At 36.1% G+C, this 16858-nt stretch overlaps 1 long non-coding RNA gene across 1 annotated transcript in view; it reads right to left on the bottom strand.

The window, feature by feature from the left end:
* Positions 1-11558, bottom strand: part of LOC123583050 — a 67398-nt gene extending 55840 nt beyond the window's left edge. The window contains exons 1-2 of the long non-coding RNA XR_006704719.1: positions 11219-11558; positions 10321-10391 (exon numbers count right to left, since the gene is read on the bottom strand). This is a non-coding gene — a long non-coding RNA (uncharacterized LOC123583050). The remainder of the gene's footprint in view (positions 1-10320; positions 10392-11218) is intronic.
* Between the last annotated feature and the right edge of the window lie 5300 nt (positions 11559-16858).

The following is a 16858-nucleotide window of genomic DNA, read 5'->3' on the forward strand; positions in this document are numbered from 1 at the left end:
CTGCTTCCACCCTTGCCCACTACAGTGTGTTCTCCACAGGATAGCCACATAAAAGGAAAGTAATCCTTTTAAAACCTGTCAAGTCATTCCATTTCTCTTGCTGAAAAACTCTAAATGGCACTGCATTCCATCTGAGTGTAAGCCAAGTCCCTTACAACAACCTTTAATGTCTTATTTGACTTCTCTGACGGCATCTTCCCCTGGTTCCCTCCACTTCTTACCCTTCCCCAGATATGTCCACACCATGATTACAATGGGCAGCTGTGCAAGCTGTATATGTGGTGTACTACCCAATTGGAGATATCACCATTTATAGCTTAAGTCATTATAGATATACCTATTACTATCACACATTTGTGTCAAGTGATTACGAAGTGTTTTGGGGAAGGAAGGCTATTTAGATAAGCAATAAATCTGGTTCCATTTTAGGGCTTTGCAAAATTGTTTCTTCAGTCTTGAAATCCTCCCTCCCCCCTAGTTACACATTTGGGAAACTCTTCACCTTCTTTATGTATCTCTTCAAATGATACCTTCTCAACGTACTACCCTGACCACTCTATTTAATATGCAACCTGTATTATCTCCCAACATACATACATATTCCTGAAACCCCTGAGCTTGCTCTATTTTTCTTAGAGCATTTGTCCCTATACTATTTACTTATTTATTATGTTCACAATCTATTTTCTCTCTTCTCCACTAGAACATAAGCTCCACAAGGGCACAGATTTTAGCCTGTTTTATCATGTATATATCTTTCTCTGGGTCTCTGCTCATCTTTAAGTGTTGAAGTGAGGATTCAGTGCTATCATAATGGTAAAGTACTATCTGGACACATAGAAAAAGCTCTTTTTATACTCTTTCTCAGTGTGTGTTCCCAGAAATGAAAGCAAGTGATGGCATCCAGAAAATAAAGTACCTGGAGTGCTCAGAGTCACATCTTCAAGACCAAGAAAGCATATTTGTTTTAAGGTCAAAGGTGGAACATTGGGAACTCCAGACCTGAAGCCATTCTTGGGGCAAGGTGCTCATGTATGTACGCACTCTCTTTTCTCCCTCTTTCTTTGTCTCTTGGCAAAAATCCTCTGTGTTGATTTCATCCCTAGGCAACAAAGAGGTTTCCAGGCGTATGTGTCCTTACAATTTAGAATCTTACAAAAAGAGAGACTGTTTTTCCTGGCACCCATTTGAATCCCCAAGAAGACTTTTGGGGTCCTATCTGTGTCAAATACCCAAGCCTGAATAAATCACTGTATCCAAAAGAATTGCCCAGTCTGGGTAACTACTAACTCTTGATGTAGGAAATCAGGGCTATGTGATTGAAACCTTGGTAATGGAAGGAATATCAATTCCAAAAAGGAAAGATGCTGAACAAGCAAAAAATTTAACAAATAGCCCAGCATTAGTACAATACTCAGACTGTTGTGGCACTCAATAAATTGACATTTGCATTATATTCTCATTTTTCCTCGTCATGCCCCTCTGTAGCTTATTGGTAGTTTCAGGGAGCTATGTTTTATTTATCATCCACTTTTAAAACTTCTGCCTTAGTCATTAATTTCAGATATTATCTTTATAAATTCCTTCCTTCTTTTTTCTTCCAGTTTTATTTTGTTGTTTTCTTTTTCAGATTTTCAGCTGAATCTTAGTCCACTTATTTTCCATCCTTTTTGTTTTTTAATAAATATATGTATTGGTACCATTCTATATGTTTCGATGTATTATGCATTCATTGTTGTATTTCTAAATAGATTTATAAACAATTTGGTTTCTTTTTTTGCTCACAAAAATTATTTGTTATTGAAATTTCTATGAGATTAAACATTCTGGGATTTTTATTATGATTTCTAATTTAATTGCATTTTGGTCAGAGAATTGATTTACCTTATGACCTATATAATCAAATTTTTTCAATTTTGCAAGAGTATTGGAACAGTCTATTATTCTCTGTTTTATGTATCTATCATTGTTTATTTTTTTCATTTTCACTTTCAATATCTTTATTTTTTTTTTCTGTGTGCCTGACCCATCAGTTTCTGAAAAGAATACATTAAAGGCTACTATGAAGATTGAGTTTTTTACAAATTTCTTTGTGTTTCCAATTATTCTTTTCAGTCCATATTTATGTGGTTGTATCATTTGATACATAAACCCATGTGGAAACTTCTTTGTTATATTTAAGGATTTCTTAAAGTTCTACGTTGTCTGATATTAACTTCATAATTTTTGCTTTAAGTTAACATTTGCTTAGTTCAGTTTGGTTCATCCTTTATTTTTCAAACTTTTGGAACTGCATTTGGAGCCAGTTACTAAGGCATAAGTTTGGCAAAGGGCACAATGGTAGCAGGCAACCTCAATACAAATTCTGATTAAAATTCTGATTAAAAGGAGATACCTTTCCCTCCATTCCCTTCCTCTTCTTCAGTTACTGACCAGGCATACTTACAAGCTAGCATTTGTTTTGGAACTTTTAACTCATTTCTACAGTGCAAAGGTGGAGAGTAGGAGAGATAAGAGTGGGCTTAGCCGAGTAGGTGATAAAAACAGAGATGTCTTTGCAGGGGAGAGGAAAGTTATTCAGTTGTTCAAAGTAGTAGGCAACATGTTGGAAAGACTGTGGTCTTGAGAGGTGAGAGAAGCAAGAGTACTTCCTTTGCAGTGGTCTCTGAGCCAAAGTCTGTACATGTTCTCAGTCATCTGTTCAAATACTGGGGCCTCCAGTTCTGAAGAAGTGTCAGAATGTGGCCACAAGACAGGTTCAGACCCAGAATGAGCTAGAATGGCTACCAACAACAACTCCTACAAACAATTCTTTCATCCCTTTGGCCCTACAGACCGAGCATGCTTGCTGGTGCACTGACAATTATGGCGTGTTTTATAACTACAAGAGCTGTTTTTCTAATATTTAAGTTAGTTAACATACAGTGCAGTCTTGGCTTCAGGAGTAGAACCCAGTGATTCATGTCTTACATATGACAACCAGTGCTCATCCCGAAAAGTGCACTTCTTAATGCCTGTCACCCATTTAATCCATCCCCCCTTCCAGCAACCCTCAATTTGTTCTCTGTATTTAAGAGTTTGTTATGGTTTGCATCCCTCTCTGCTGTTATCCTATTTTTCCTTCCCTTCCCCTATGTTCATCTGTTGAGTTTCTCATTTTAATGTCAAAATGAGGCACAGGAGGGAAGCGTCAGTTGCACTCCTCACCACTGCTCTCTGGTCTGGTGAATGTCTCCAGGGAGAGCTCCTAAGGATTTTCAGGCACATGGTGATAATAAAAAGCAGGCTAAAAACTTTCAGTTGGCTTTCCTGTTTTTAAAAATTCTCTACATAAAATGTACCCTCTTATTTCCTGCACCCAGGGCAGACTGCTTCCACAGCCCACCACCTATGCCTCTTGGGGAGCCACTGCTGGGTTCTTATAGAGATCTTAGAAACTTACTTACTTATTTTTAAATGTTTATTTATTTTCGAGACAGAGACAGAGCACAAGTGGGGGAGGAGAAGAGAGAGAGGGAGACACAGAATCTGAAGCAGGCTCCAAGCTCTGAGCTGTCAGCACAGAGCCTGACGCTGGGCTCAAACCCACAAACCGTGATATCATGACCTCAACCAAAGTCCAACGCCTAATTGACTGAGCCACCCAGGAGCCCCAAATCTCAGAAACTCATGATGGGTGTATCCCACATAACACCAGCATCCTCTTTCACCAAAAATTCCTCTCACAGACTTGCCACTCTTGTCTACTATTTGAAGAAAGCTGAGAAATCTCAGGTCTTCCCTTGGCAGGAGATTCCAGAGTGGGGTGGGTACTGTTTCCTTAGATGGAAGTTTGAGCAGGATAAGTCACCGGAAAGAGTTTAACCACGAAGGCTTTGATCAAGGTCAACAGAGAGGGAACTGGACACAATGATTGTTGACTTCAATGTATCATATTGACTTGTATGACATGGAAATTCTATACTGGGAACCAACAGACCTAAGTCCAGACCATGGCATCACCACTGACTTTATTATCTTAAAGAAATTATGAAATTAATATGTATCTAGACTCCTCCTTCTAGGATAGGTTGATAATATCTGCCCTGTCTTTCCCAAAGGGCTGTTCTGTAACAATATGAAGACAAGTGAAGAAGGGCTGAGCAGTGTGGCAACAAGAGCTAAAGAGAACCTTTCCCGTCTTACTACTTACTGACAAAAGGCTAGGCTTCTGGATCCTATTCCCAAAGTAAACAAATGGCCTCTTACTAAAAGGCATATTCTACATGTTCCTACCAGGTATACTCATTGTATATCATTTTATCATATTATATACTTATTGCCTATTATCATATAGACATAGATCTACTGGTCTTTATTTTCTTTGTGCTAAATGGAATTTTGACTCAACATGGGTCTAATACCATGATTATCATTATTTATTTTTATTGAAGTAAAACATACATACAGAAAATATATAAATCATAAGGGGATAAAGGTCAATTATTTGTCAAAAGTTAAGCTCATCCATGTAACCAGTACCAGATCAAGAAATAGAGTGCAAGACCCCAGAAGTCTCCCTCATGTCTTTCTTATGCCTCCTTCTAGTTACTACCAACCTTTCCTCCCAGGGGTAACTGCCACTCTGACTAACATAGCCATATATTAGTTTTCCTGGAGGCTCTTTTGTTTTAAGTTTTAATTTTATTTTAGAGAGACAGAACATATGAGCTGGGGAGAGGGGTAGAGAAAGAAAATCTTAGGCAGACTCCACACTAAGTATGAAGCCCAATGAAAAGCTTGAACCCATGACCCTGGGATCATGACCTGAGCTGAAATCAAGAGTCAGATGCCCAAATGACTGAGCCACCCAGGTGCCCCGCTGGTAGCTCTTTAACAGAATAGAAATGCCACTTCCATATAGTTGCTAATAGCGCTCTCATCTTTTGCTGTGTGAGCTTTTGATTATATAATAAAGCAGGAGAGGTGGGAAGAGTACAAGCAGACACAGAAGATAGGACTGGAAATTATCTTCTCTATAAAATATTATTGGTTAAGACCAGTGTGTCATTTCCAGCAGGCATTTGATCTTATAATATTTTGGAGGGAAAAAAAGCTTAATGATGTTGGAATTACTGTGTTTCTTTTGTCTAAGATAAATTGCAAAATACCATTTATAGAAAATTTTTAAAAGAAGGAAACATTTCTCTGTGGCTTAACTTGGTACTTGTCCATACTTGGAGAGAGTTAGAGATGTACAGTATAATGTTGTCATCTTAGCACAATATTCCCAAGAGTGCAAACAAAATCCAAATGCCAGATCTTACCCCAATCACCAATATATTTCCTAGGTGATGAAGAGAGGATTGGGGTCTGGAGATGGGGGGAGGATAGGGACCTGGAACTATGTGCCAACTGCCTCAGGACAGGAAACCAAGTTCCCTCTCCTTCCCCCCCCCCCCCCATATCAAATCCCCAACTGCATTCCATTGTCTGACTGGGTTGGCCACAGCTGTGGCTGTTTCCAAAAGGAAGATGGAATCTAGCCACACTTGGATTTAGTATTCTCTAGAACTGCTATTCCTCTGGGCATTATTTTTAGAAGTATCACATTGCAGAGGGGCCCAATTTTTCTAACCAGCTTTGGAAAAAATTGCAATCCTTTTTCCCCCTAAATATAAAAGATTGGTGTAAAACGCTTCTGTTCATATTTTCCCTTATCCCAGTGGAATATCCTTATCCCATGGAAAAAGAGAACATGATTGCTTAAACCAGCTATCTGCCTAAAATAACATTGTTGAGGTTTTTTTCCTAAGTCAGATAAAGTATATATCATAATAGTACAACACAGCTGCATGTTTGAGCTTAAGAGTCTACAAAGTGAAAGTCTGTATGGTGACTTGTTATTACAGCTCTATTTGACTTAGAACAACCAAAATTCTCTAAGAATTTATGGTATACTAGGTACGGTGTTAGATACAGATGACAAAAGACAAATCAGACTTTGTTCTTCCCCACAAAAAGTTCACAGATCAATGGCACAACAAACACAAAACCAATAATTAGCATATAATAAGCAATGCTATAATGAAAGTAACTATGTGCAATGTTTTACATCAGACAAAATTAACTCTGATAGAATGTATGGCCTGGGAAGAAGTCACAGAGGAAGTATCACAGGATAACTGGCCAACTAAGACAAGGACCAGACATGCCAGGGACAAGGAATAACGCAAAGGCAAAGAGGAATGGCATAGGCCAGTGTCTTCAGAAACTGAAAGGAAATGACAATAGTCTAAGCCCAAAGTAAAGGATGGCAGTTGGTGAGACTAAAGAAGAGGACTAGGGTCAGATCATGAAGGGACTTCATCCTCTAAAAAGTTTTAAGCAAAGGACCAACACAGATTTGCAGTGTAAGAACTGACTCTGGCATAGAAGAGGGCTCAATTAGAGGAGGATGAAAATAGGTGCAAGAAGATCAATTAAGAAACAATGTTGATTTCAGACTTAAAATATACCAGGTCTTTAGTCTCATGCACACTCTTATTCTCACTCTGGTCTGTTTTCTTGCTCGCTCCCTCCCTTCTGTTTTCAATGCTGTCTTTCTTTCTCCATACCTCTGTAGCCTTGCTCATATTTTATATAACATGGTAGGGATTCTAGGAAAATTCTTCAAAATATCCTGTATCATCCCACAGCCAATATACCCAAGATCCAAAAACAACTTAGAGAAAAAAGAAAGGGGTTAATATGACTCACTGAAATAATGTCATGTTACTTTTCCCCATTATTTTAAGTATGTTGGGAAGATACCTGACAAAGAATAGATTTGTCTGGTAGTCTCTCTGCTGACTCTGTTTAAATGATGGCAGCAGAGTTAATATGGTTTCACTTATATAACAAACAGGAAAGAAGAAAGTTTGTCATTACTAGCGACCTGCTGGTAATGCCTACCCTGCCCCAAGAGTTTGTTGGACTTTAGCCCTTGACCAGTCATCTCTAACCTATCACTGGTTGTCCTCATGAGCTGTGACACAGGTGATTCCTTTGTATAAACACTTTTGTATAAACTAGCTGCCTTCTTTGTGTCTCTTCCTGTCCAGAAGGCATGGGTTTGGAAAAGGAGGAGACTACCTATAGTAGTTGAACTTGCTCTATTTCTGGATGTACAGATGAGCCACAGTCTGACCATTTAGGGTGAACAAGACTTTAAAGAAGACTGACAAAGGATCCCCAGATGGATGTACAGATGAATCTGGTAAGAAGAAATGATTTGCACATCCAGCATAAGGTGTCTCACCCTTAGGGAATGTATTTGAACCTTAGGAGAGGGGAACATGAGGAATTTGAGGGAAAAAAACCCTAAGTTACTAAAAATTTTCTTTAAGTCAAAAATTTTCATATGTTTAGAAAATTCAAATGTAAAATAAAAAGAGTATAGGACACGTGTATTTGTGAAAATGGAACATGTATTTTTGTTGTTTTTTTCTTTATCTTTTCTTGTTTAGGTTACTGCTCTAACCTGCCTCTCTAACTCATGAATGGAAGAAAGCATGGGAGAGTAGTCCGCCAGAAGGGAATAGAAGCTCAGATTCTGTACTTGATGCAGTAGTTTAATAGATTTCTTTCCTTCAGTTTGCCCTCTATAATCAAGGAGAAGTAAACTTTTGACCCCAAAAGGAAATGAATGCATTACCTATGATAGCCAAATTATGGAAACAGCCCAAGATTCCATTAACTCATCAACTGATGAATGTATAAAGAAGACGTGGGATATATATATATATATATATATATATATATATATATATATGTGTGTGTGTGTGTGTGTGTGTGTGTGTGTGTGTGTGTGTGATGGGGATTAAGGTGTGCACTTACTTTTATTTTTAATTTTTTTAATGTTTATTTATTTTTGACAGAGAGAGAGAGTGTGTATGTAAGCAGAGGAGGAGCAGAGAGACAAGGAGACACAGAATATGAAGCAGGCTCAAACTCACAAACCACAAGATCATGACCTGAGCCAATGTCAGACGCTTAACTGACTGAGCCACCCAAGCATCCAAGGAGTGAACTTGTTGTGATAAGCACTGGGTGATGTATGGAAGTGCTGAATCGCTATATTGTACACCTGAAACTAATATACATTGTATGTTAACTAACTGGGATTTAAGTAAAAACTTAAAAAAAATTAGAGTCAGAAGGGCATACCTTTAAAATTTGGATATACTAGGAAACATTATGTAAAGCCTGTTTGCAATGAGCAATCGATGATATAAAATGTTTTAAGTCTGTTTTCAAAAAAAGAAAGAAAGAAAGAAAGAAAGAAAGAAAGAGAGAGAGAGAAAACCTTGTACATATCCTAAGTAGATTTTGACTTTTCCCTTTTAGGCAAAAATAAAACTTTCTCACAGTATAAAGATGAATTTAAAATCAAGAAGTATTTTGCACAATACATAAGGGATTTTTGGAGCTTTTAGAAAGTTAATGCTTCATTATGGAATAATAAAAATAATAATTTAACAGAAAATCTGGGCTCAAATTCCACTGCTAGCCAAGATTAAGTAAGCCAACTGCAATCTATGCCTCCCAGTGATTACAGACCACTTGAACAATATCATCAACCAACTTGACACTTAAAGGAAACTCCGACAACAGAACATACATTTTTTTTTCAAGTATTCCTGGAAATTCATGATGATAGATCATATCCTGGGCCATAATGCAGATCATAACAACTTAAAATAATTGAACAATAATAATTTGTTCTCTGATCAAAAGGAATTAGAAATCAGTAACTTTATGGAAAATCCCAAACATTTGAAAATTAAATGGCATACTTCTAAATAATCCATGGGCCTAAAAGGAAGTCTTCCTCAAAAGGAAATTGTAAATTATTTTGAACTGATTGAAAATGAAAATGAAACATATTAAAATTTGTGGGATATAACTACAGTAGTGCTTAGAAGAAAATTTATAGAATTAAATGCTTATGTTAGAAAATAACAAGGGTCTCAAATCAAAAATCTAAGTTTTCATATTAAAATACTAGGAAGAAAAGAAAATTAAACTCAAAGCAAGCTAAAAAGTAAATGATAAATGTGATAAATAAAAAATAGTTAAAATCAAGGTAATAAAAAGTTTACTCTTTGAAAAATCAATAAAATTGATAAACCTCTACCTAGATTAATCAAGAAAAAATAGAAGACGATAGACCATGTAGACACTAAACGGGTAATAAGAGAATCCTATGAACAACTCAAATACCCGTAAATTCCACAAGTCAGATGAATTGGACTAATTCTTTAAAGAAATAAACTGCCAAAACTCACTCAAAAAAGAACAAAAAGGTTAACCTAAATTTTCCTGTATCTATGAAGGAATTTAATTTTACTCATAAACTTTCCCAAAATGGAATATTCTAGACCCAAATAGTTCCATTGGTCATTCCTACCGAACACTTAATAAAGAATACAGGGGTGCCTGGGTGATTCAGTCTGTTAAGTGTTCAACTCTTGGTTTTGGCTCAGGTCATGATCTCACAGTTCATGAGTTCCAGCCCCCAAGTTGGACTCTGTGCTAAGTATCCTTGACCCAAGAACCTGCTTGGAATTCTCTCTCTCTCTCCCTCTCTCTGCACCTGTCCCCCAATAAATAAACATTTTTTTAAAGAATGATAGAAAGAATACAAATTTACACAAACTCTCCTATAAAACACAAAAGGGGGGAATACTTCCCAATTCATTTTAGAAGGCCAGTATTACTCTGATACCAAAACAAGACAAAGTCATAATGAAAAAACTATGGCACAATATACCCCACAAACAGAGATGTAAAAATCTTCAACAAAATCTAGCAATATATCAAATGTATTCAATATACCAGATATGTTTGATCAAAATATATATCAAATCTAACAATACATAAATAGGATAAAACATTACAACCAAGTAGAATCTAGGGAATGCAAGGCTAGTCCAAAATTAGAATTAGAAAACTATATTTCACGGTTTAAATAGGTTAAAGAAGAAAAAATTCATAGATGCAAGAAGAAAAAAAGCATTTGATAAATTCAAATTCCATTCATTACTTATATATAAACTCAACAAACTATAAATGGAAGAGAACTTCCTTAACCTCATAATGGGCAACATGTGTAAACATGCACATGAATATACACATATAACTTAAGGCTAACATCATTCTTAATGGTGAAGGTTTAAATTTTTTCCCCCTAATACTGGGAACAAGTAAAGGATGTCTGCTCCCACGTTTCTATCCAACGTTATATTGGAAGTCTCGGCCAACTCACGTGGGCAAGAAAAAAATAAAAGGCATACTTACTGGAAAGGAAGAAACAAAACTGTCTCTGTTCATAGATGATGTGGTTGTCTATGCAGAAAATTCCAAGGAATCTAAAACAAAAACAAAATAAAACTCACATAATAAGTGAGTTTAGCAAATTCATATTCCAGGCCAACATACAAAATAAATCACATTTCTCAATACTAGTAATGAACATTTGGAAATCAAAATTAAAAAAAAATAGTCACAGGCATGGTGGATATATCTGGCATATAGAGGGTAGTCAATAGGTACTTGGATAAATGTACAATTTGGATTTCAAATGTTTTCTATTTTTGTTTTTCAATAAATTTACATTTCAAAATGTGTTCTTCTGGGTGGTGTTAACATGGTCTGATATCCTCAAAAGTATAATTACCCATTGACAGTAGCAGCTGAGAACAAGCTAGATAGTTGGAAGCAGCCAGACAGATTTAAAACATATTAAACAATCCACCCTAAGAATGATAGAATTCCCTTTAACTGTGGTATTTAAATGAGCATTGCATTCTTGGCAGGTAAGTTTCTAGTAAGTTTCTAGCTTCTGTAACGCTGTTATATGCAGTATTCTCTGTACACTTGGGTCAATTAACATGCATCAGAAAAATTAAAAATTATTTTGGCAGAATCTTAGTGATCTAAATTATATTGAATTATTAATCATTCAACACAAATGAGGGGGAATAATTCTCAAGATTAACATTGCTGATAACAGCAGGAGATCGGGTCCCCAAATGTTAACACTACACATCCATTCCAACTCTCATTTTAGAATGTGAAACCACAGTATTTCTAGTCATAAAGGACTACATCTTTGGTAGAGTGAATACATATTTATTGGTTATTATTAATTTTACTTTTTTGTAGTATTATATTCATAGAGCTATAGTTCTAATACCCGTAGCACATGTCCTATTTTAGTGGGTGAAGCCAGGAAAGTTTGGCAATCTTAAGGTCTTTCTTTGAGGTACCAGAGAGAAACGTCCATTTTAAAGCACTCAGTAATAAAACTATTTGTATCCAACTGTTCAAGCAGATAAATGGGCTCTAAATCTATAAAAGGAAAAAAACTAAAAGAAGTTAAAAAAAAAAATCTAAGTACATAAGCAGCTCACTTCCTGACATAGAGCAAACCACTACTTTATGTATAAAAATTATAGTTGGAACAAAATTTCTTGTTATATCAACACAAATACTCAGCCAATGGTCTACAATAGAAGAACAGTTGTACATATACCTAGATTTGAATAAAACATTGTATGCCTGGGCGCCTGGGTGGCTCAGTCGGTTACGCATCCGACTTCGGCTCAGGTCACGATCTCAAGGTCCGTGAGTTCGAGCCCCGCATCGGGCTCTGGGCTGATGGCTCAGAGCCTGGAGCCTGCTTCGGAATCTGTGTCTCCCTCTCTCTCTGCCCCTCCCCCGTTCATGCTCTGTCTCTCTCTGTCTCAAAAATAAATAAACGTTAAAAAAAAATTAAAAAAACAAACATTGTATGCCATTTCTTTTGCTGATTGGAAAATTTCAACTAGAAATAAGGAAAATAGTCCATGACTCATAGAAAGGCCTTAATTACTTAGAAATTTGTGGGGTTTATCTCCTTTCTTTATCAAACATGAAATATTTTATGTGGTTGCTTCTGTTTGTATAAGTTTTAAACGGCTTTGAATTAACATTGCCATTGTTCCATAGAACAAAACTGCTGCTATAGTGATAAATTATTTGGAGGCATTTGAGCACTGGAGAGGTAGATTAATGTAGTCAATAAACTTGAGCTTCTTTAAATCACAAAGACCTAAGTTTAAATCCAAGTTCTCTTACTTATTTGCTGTGTCACTTTCACCTACTATGACCTATGAGTTTCACATAGTCATAGACTATGACTATGACTTTCACTTACTAACCTATGAGCCTTGTTTGGCTGTTTTTTTGTCATTTTAGGATGAGAATAATACATAATCTTGGGATGCTGAGAAAATTAAGAGATTGTATATAAAACCCCATGTGTATAATTTCTCTTTTTATTATCTAGTTTGTTTTTAAACAATTATATATGTCCACATATTTTAGATAGTTCATGTACTTTAGATAATTTTCACTCTTGGGTCTCTTTTGCCTGGTAAGCCTCATTATATCTTGTAAGGAAGAATCAGATCAAATACTCCCTTAACTAATTTTCAGAAGACCAATAGGGACTGTCTAAGCACACACAGCTGGTTGTCTACCCAAGGGACTTTTAAACTCTTTGACTTTGATCTACACGAAGAAATTCCTCTTACATCATAACAATATACACATGCATAACTGAAATATAAGTTTCACAAAGCATGTTAGCACCTATTAAATATGGTGAAGTTATCATTTCTGTTTTGTCTTACTTCATTTCATTTCATTTTGTAAGATGTTGACTATACCCCATGATCCTCTAATGGGTTGCTACTGGAAGTTTGAAAAATATTAATCAACCCAATAATCCTCCTCTTCCACTTTCCCTTTATTTAAGTCACAAAATGTGACTTCATTCAGATAGGTACCACTTCAAGGAAGTCAATCTAGTTTATTTATTTTTCAAATGCTTATTTATTTTTGAGAGAGACAGATGGAGTACAAGTGGGGAGGGGCAGAGATAGAAGGAGACACAGAATCTGAAGCCAGTTCCAGGCAAGCTAACAGCACAGAGCCAACACGGGGCTTGAACTCACCAGCTGTGAGATCATGACCTGAAGTCATAACCAACTGAGCCACCCAGGTGCCCCTAAGTGAACCTAGTTTAAAGGCAAATAGTGATTGAGCATCCCTTGTCAATGATTACTTCAGGGTGTGCATACAGTATAATTCTGACCAATATAAGAAGAGATTATTTCTCTAGTTTCTTTTCTTATAAAGGTACTAGTTCCATCCATGAGGGTTCCACTCATGACCTAATCACCTCCCAGAGGCCCTACTTCTAATAATATCGCACTGGGCATTAGGTTTTCAACATATGAATTTGAGGAGGAGGACAGGAACATTCACCTTGAAAATCCATTGTACCTTGAAAAGATCTTAATACAAGTAGATTGAGAAGGGAGCAGCTTTTTATTCAAATTCACTGTCTCTATTATCATGAAGAGCACTGAGTAATGTGTAGAACTGTTGAATCACTATTTGTACACCTGAAACTAATATAACACTGTATGTTAATTATACTGGAATTAAAATTAAAAACTTAATAAAAAATTCACTGCCCCAAAAGAGTCTGATTGGTTAGCATTAAATTGCAATCAGTTTTTCACCAACCCATAATCAAAATCATTTATATAGAATGATACACATGATATGTCTTGCTTTCTAGATACACATGGTATGTCTTGCTTTCTAGAAAACTGAAACTTGAAATATCAAGTCTTTATTATTACTAATAGATGAATATAAAAAGGTGACTTTCAACAATTTGCAAACCAACTTCAATGAGCAATATGCTACTCACCAGTTTTAATGTGCACATTATATTTAAAGACCTAATGTTGGCAATCTTGGGGAGAAAAAGCAATGCCTGGCAAACCTTCAGTTCTCCTGTATACAGTAAAAGCTATCAAGTATGCTTACTTTCATATTACAACAGAGTCACTGACTAATGAAAAATATTCAGTCAACTACCTGGCTGCTTAATATAAAGTTTATGTGGTATACAGTTTAAATATCTTTATAGCTGCTTCAAGTGATGTTAAATGGGTTTGCTTTGTGGTTACATTCAGGTGGTGGCTAAGCTGAGCTAGAAAGTTCGAGAGGATCTCTCTAACTTGTCTGGAGCTTTGGTGCTATTCATTGAGGTACTTCAGTTATTCCTTATGTAGCCTCTCTTCTCATGTAGTGCCTCTAAGGACCTACCACATGTCCAGAAGGATAGATTGGGTTTCTAAAGATACCATGTTCCAGCTTTAAATGTTTCTGTACATTGATTTCATCTGAAAAGTAAAATCAATTTAATTTTGGAATAGCTTCTCAACTCCCATTGTTAAAACAAATTGAGGTGTCCAGACTTAAATTTGGAAAACATTTTTAACTTTACAAAAGTATTTTCCAATAGTAACAAAGGCTTCTATTTTTTAAATACAAAAAACATGTTTTCAGGGAAATATGTCTTGGAAAGAAAAAAAGGATTTTTTCCCCTTAAGATTATAAAACATTAGGCCACTTGGTTCAGCAGTGTATTTTGGCTCCCCTTCCTCCATCCCTCCCCTCCTTCCTGCTTTTCTTCCTTCCTTCTTTCCTTCCTTCTGGACAAAGTGCTTTAAAATCAGAACTTATTATGTGTTAAAGTACTGAAAGTTTCTCTAGGGTTTCCTGAAGTGTTCATGAAATATTTACTTGAGAAATTGGAGGAGAAGAAGAGGTTACAATAGCAAACATTTAATAATATATCATTGTGGGAAAAAAAATCCCCTAAGATAAATGATAAAAAGAAAATTAGGTAATCTTCTTTGAGAATGTAAGAAATCTACACCTGGGTGGCTCAGTTGGTTAACCTTCTGACTTTTGGTTTCGGCTCATATCATGATCTCACAGTTCATGGGTTCAAGCCCCGCATGGACAGTGTGGAGCCTGCTTGGGATTCTCTCTCTCTTCCTCTCATCTCTGCCCCACTCCCACTTGCTCTCTATCCCTCTCTTTCAAAATAAATAAATAAACATTAAAAAAAAGAATAAATCTACAATTGTTTTTATTCCATTATACTTACAATCCATTATGTTTAGACTTAAAAAAAAAAAACCTGAAGGTAACAAAACAATATATTTCTCAGAATCATGGTAGCTATAAAATTCCAAAATGTATAATCAATTAAAAAAGAAAAAGCAGTCATCAACTCAGAAAATTTGTTTCAGTAATTAAAAAAAATTTTTAATGTTTATTTATTTTTGAGAGAGAGAGAGAGCATGAGTGAGGGAGGGGCAGAGAGGGAGGGAGACATAGAATCTGAAGTAGGCTCCAGGCTCTGAGCTGTCAGAACAAAACCCAATGTGAGGCTCAAACTCACGAACCATGAGATCATGACTTGAGTCAAAGTCAGATGCCTGACCAACTGAGCCACCCAGCCAGCCCACTGTGTCTCTGATTCAGCAATTTAGATTCTATCTGTAGCACTGCCAAGGATATATATTTGCTAAATGAAACCATTTCTCTTGATAATAAGATTGTAAACATTAAGTTATTAAATAATGTTCAGGAATAAATAAGACAATTACTATTTTGTAAGTATTTGAATTGTTTTTTTCAATTCCCAGCAGAGAACCAGATGCAATTGACACTTTCACATAAGACAATCAAACATAAAGTATTTTTATGCTAATAAGTGATGAGCTTCCACTTTAAAAATCTAACCAGAACTTTTACTCATGTTCCTTTCTGCTTTAGAGATTAATAGTTGTTTATCAAATGTTCATGATGCTTGTTATGATTATACTGCATTTCATTACCATGATGTTTATAATACACTTAATCACAAAATAGATATTCCAAGTTTAACTTCTATTTGTTTTAAAATGTATTATTTTCAAAGTTTTCTATGATGACTTTAGAGAGGAAAGTAAAATATATGGACATCATATCCTCCTATAAACTCAGAGTACATCCAGAACAGTCTCTGAAGTATTCTGTACCATTTTTATTCTCCACTTTACCAGCTAGAAATATTATTTTCAATGTTATAACTAGTCTCAGGGCAAAGAAAAATAGCCCAAGGTGCCAAAAATAAGAAATAAAGCATGGTCTCAGGGTTATGATAAATCAGAGGCTGTAAGACCCTTCAGAATGGGGGTGCCTGGGTGGCTCAGTCAGTTAAGTATCTGACTCTCGATTTCGGCTTAAGTCATGATTTTGCGGTTCGTGGGATCGAACCCCATGTGCGACTTTGTGCAGACAGAGTGGAGCCTGCTTGGGATTCTATATCTCTCCCTCTCTCTCTGCCCTTCGCTCACATTCTCTCTTTCTCTTTCAAAAATAAATAAACATTTAAAAAAATTTTAGAATGATGTCAAGCAATGCCTCATAGGCCCTGCGAGCATTTTCCACAGCATCCTGATTTTCAGCCTGTGGTAGAAGAGGCCTGTCTAAAAGAGATGTATAGAAGTGACTTTTATCTAGTGGGGTAGACTAATTTGCTATAGAAGGCTTACAGAGTTTTTAAGAAAATTGTATTGATGAAGATACCACCAACCAACTAAAGGAGGCAGGAGCAGTTCAAAAAGAAAAGCAATGTCTAGGCCCCCAGCTCTCTATAGGTCTTTTCTTCATAAATTTCTTTTTCTTAACTCCTCCTTTACAAACAAAAAGATTACTGTATTAATTACCTACCGTTATGTAACAAACCATCCCCAAACTTAATGGCTGAAACAATGATTTTTAAATTTCTCATGTTTCTGTGGATTGAATGGTGGTTCTTCTGCCCTAAAATCGTGGCAGCTAGAATGACTTAGATGGCTTGCATTCAGATGGTGGCTAAGCTGATGAACTAGAAGGTTCGAGAAGACCTTCCCCACTTGTCTGGGGCCTTGATGCT

This window comes from Leopardus geoffroyi, chromosome B3 (assembly GCF_018350155.1).
Source record: "Leopardus geoffroyi isolate Oge1 chromosome B3, O.geoffroyi_Oge1_pat1.0, whole genome shotgun sequence".
NCBI classification, from domain to species: domain Eukaryota; kingdom Metazoa; phylum Chordata; class Mammalia; order Carnivora; family Felidae; genus Leopardus; species Leopardus geoffroyi.